The sequence below is a fragment of the Arachis stenosperma genome, chromosome 5, assembly GCF_014773155.1.
Source record: "Arachis stenosperma cultivar V10309 chromosome 5, arast.V10309.gnm1.PFL2, whole genome shotgun sequence".
Taxonomy (NCBI): Eukaryota; Viridiplantae; Streptophyta; class Magnoliopsida; order Fabales; family Fabaceae; genus Arachis; species Arachis stenosperma.
Window position 1 is genome coordinate 84,749,469 of NC_080381.1, and position 3,077 is coordinate 84,752,545.

The 3,077-nt window shown below is 40.7% G+C and overlaps 1 non-coding gene across 1 annotated transcript; it reads left to right on the forward strand.

Moving 5' to 3' along the window:
* Nucleotides 1-216: 216 nt before the first annotated feature.
* Nucleotides 217-320, forward strand: LOC130983910 (small nucleolar RNA R71). The gene has a single exon (XR_009087878.1). It is a non-coding gene; the product is annotated as a small nucleolar RNA R71 (small nucleolar RNA).
* Nucleotides 321-3,077: the final 2,757 nt, after the last annotated feature.

The window sequence follows — 3,077 nt, forward strand, 5'->3', positions numbered from 1 at the left end:
GTCTCTATACCAGAAGATACTTCTGCAACGGCCCTTGAACGGCCTTGCTTCTGTCTGTGGTTCCGAGTAGATTCAGCTAAATCACTGATCAATTGCCAAGCTTCATCAGTGGTCTTGTACTTCTTCATAGACCCATTGCTGGCACTTTCCAATGTGGTCTTATCTTGGGGCCTCACACCTTGTGTGACATAGCTGAGTAGCACGATCTTGTCAATCATGTGGTGGGGGCATGCTTCCAGAAGATTATTGAAGCGCTCCCAGTATTCAAAGAGAGTCTCATTGTCATCCTGAACAATTGTAGAGATATCCTTCCTCAATTTATCAGTAACTTCAGATGGAAAGAATTTCTCCAGAAACTCCTTTCTGAGTGTATCCCAGTTGGATACATTTGCTAGAGGTTGAGTGTAGTACCACTCTCTTGCTTTTCCCTCAAGAGAGAACGGAAAAGTTTTCAGCAGAATTGAAGTTTCATCAGTGCCATCACGCCTGACAGTAGAACAGGCTGCCTGGAAATCTCTCAAGTACTTGATAGGCTCTTGAGCAGGTAGGCCATGAAACTTGAGCATCAAATTTAGCAGTGTGGTCTTTATTTCAAAATCCGTAGCTACCGCTGGATGATGCGCTTGAAACGGTTGCATTGTAAAATCAGGAGCTCCTTCCTCCTGAATAGTAACTCTTCTAGCTGCCATGTTTTCTGCACGTAAAACAACCGAATCAGTAGAACGGGGGCTGGTTTCTTCCTCAGATTCACCTTCAGATCTGCCCTCAGAGCGAACTAACCTACGCTATTCTCGCCTTATTCATGAAATTGTTCTTTCAATTTCAGGATCGAATATTAGCAAGCGCGGATCAGGAAGTGAACGTGTCATTTGACGGAAGAAACATGCAGCTCATAGTAGCAAAATTAAATAAAATGCAAATAAATAAATTCTAATTAATAAAATTAGCACTCTATTGCAACTCCCCGGCAACGGCGCCAAAAATTGATGGAGTGTAGAAGCTGGTGAATTAAAAATTTATTAAAATGATTACGTTGCTAGTATAGTTCTTAACTCACCGAAAATGTGCCTATCAATTTAGAAATATGTCACAGAAAGTTTAAATTAAAATTACTGGGAGTTTTAAGTCCCAGGTCGTCTCCCAACGAGTTACAGAAAAGTGTGCTATTTTATTAATCAGATATTTTAAAAAGTTGAGCTAAGTAAATTGGAATTTAAATTGAGGAATTTTAAATAATAAAAATAAAAGTCCTTGACTGGGAATTGATTGGCTAGAATCTCTATCATTGATGGTATGATTGTAAGATTAATTTATGATTAATAGTTACTCTGTTTGGTTATCCCTTACTAGGTAAGGAAAAGTCGAACAAGTGGGAATGCCAGATCTGTTCACAAGTTGCAACCCACTTAGTTCAAAGGGATTGGCGTTTGTGACAGGATAGCAATCCAACGTTTAACCCAATTACAAATTTTTCCTTCAATCCTTCCAACTCAAGAGTTCCTTTTAATCAACTCCCCATCAAGTAATGAAACTACTCACGCATTGTAAATAAAGAATCCATGGCACATGAAAGGGAATTAAAAGAAGACATGATTATTGGAATTGGAATTAAATTAAAAAGAAATAATCCTTGCATTAATTAATCATAAAAGTATCTGAATGACAAAATTGAACATAACAAGAACATGGAAGAAAAAAACCAAGTTAAGAGAATGGTGCACGAAATTGCAATAACACCTTTGCAATCCCGCACAACTAACCAGCAAGTGCACTGGGTCGTCCAAGTAATACCTTGCGTGAGCAAGGGTCGATCCCACGGAGATTGTCGGCTTGAAGCAAGCTATGGTTATCTTGTAAATCTTAGTCAGGATATCAGAAATTATCAGGATTGATTGTAAAAAGCAAAAGAACATGAAATGGTTACTTGTATTGCAGTAATGGAGAATGGGTTGAGGTTTGGAGATGCTCCATCTTCGGAATCTCTGCTTTCCTACTGTCTTCTTCATCAAACACGCAAGGCTCCTTCCATGGCAAGCTGTATGTAGGGTTTCACCATTGTCAGTGGCTACCTCCCATCCTCTCAGTGAAAATACGTCCCTGATGCTCTGTCACAGCATAGGCTAATCATCTGTCAGTTCTCAATCAGGCCGGAATAGAATCCAGTGATTCTTTTGCGTCTGTCACTAACGCCCCGCCCTCAGGAGTTTGAAGCACGTCACAGTCATCCAGTCATTGAATCCTACTCAGAATACCACAGACAAGGTTTAGACCTTCCGGATTCTCTTGAATGCCGCCATCAGTTCTAGCTTATACCACGAAGATTCCGATTAAAGAACCCAAGAGATAACTACTCAATCTAAGATAGAACAGAGGTGGTTGTCAGGCACATGTTCATAGTTGAGAATGATGATGATTGTCACGGATCATCACATTCATCCGGATTAAGAACAAGTGTTATCTTAGAATCGAAGCAAGCATGATTGAATAAGAAACAGTAGTAATTGCATTAATCCATCAAGACACAGCAGAGCTCCTCACCCCCAACCATGGGGTTTAGAGGCTCATACTGTGGAAAGAAACGTGTAAGAAATGTTATGAGGTCATAAGGTACGGATACAATGTCAAAAGATCCTATTAATAGTAAACTAGTGTCCTAAGGTTTACAGAAATGAGTAAATGACATAAAAATCCACTTCCGGGCCCACTTAGTGTGTGCTTGGGCTGAGCAATGAAGGAATTTCGTGTAGAGACCTTTTCTGGAGTTAAACGCCAGCTTTCATGCCAGTTTGGGCGTTTAACTCCAAATTTTATGCCAGTTCCGGCGTTTAACGCTGGAATTTCTGTAGGTGACTTTGAGCGCCGGTTTGGGCCATCAAATCTTGGGCAAAGTATGCACTATTATATATTGCTGGAAAGCCCAGGATGTCTACTTTCCAATGCCGTTGAGAGCGCGCCAATTGGGCTTCTGTAGCTCCAGAAAATCCACTTCGAGTGCAGGGAGGTCAGAATCCAACAGCATCTGCAGTCCTTTTCAGTCTCTGGATCAGATTTTTGCTCAGGACCCTCAATTTCAGTCA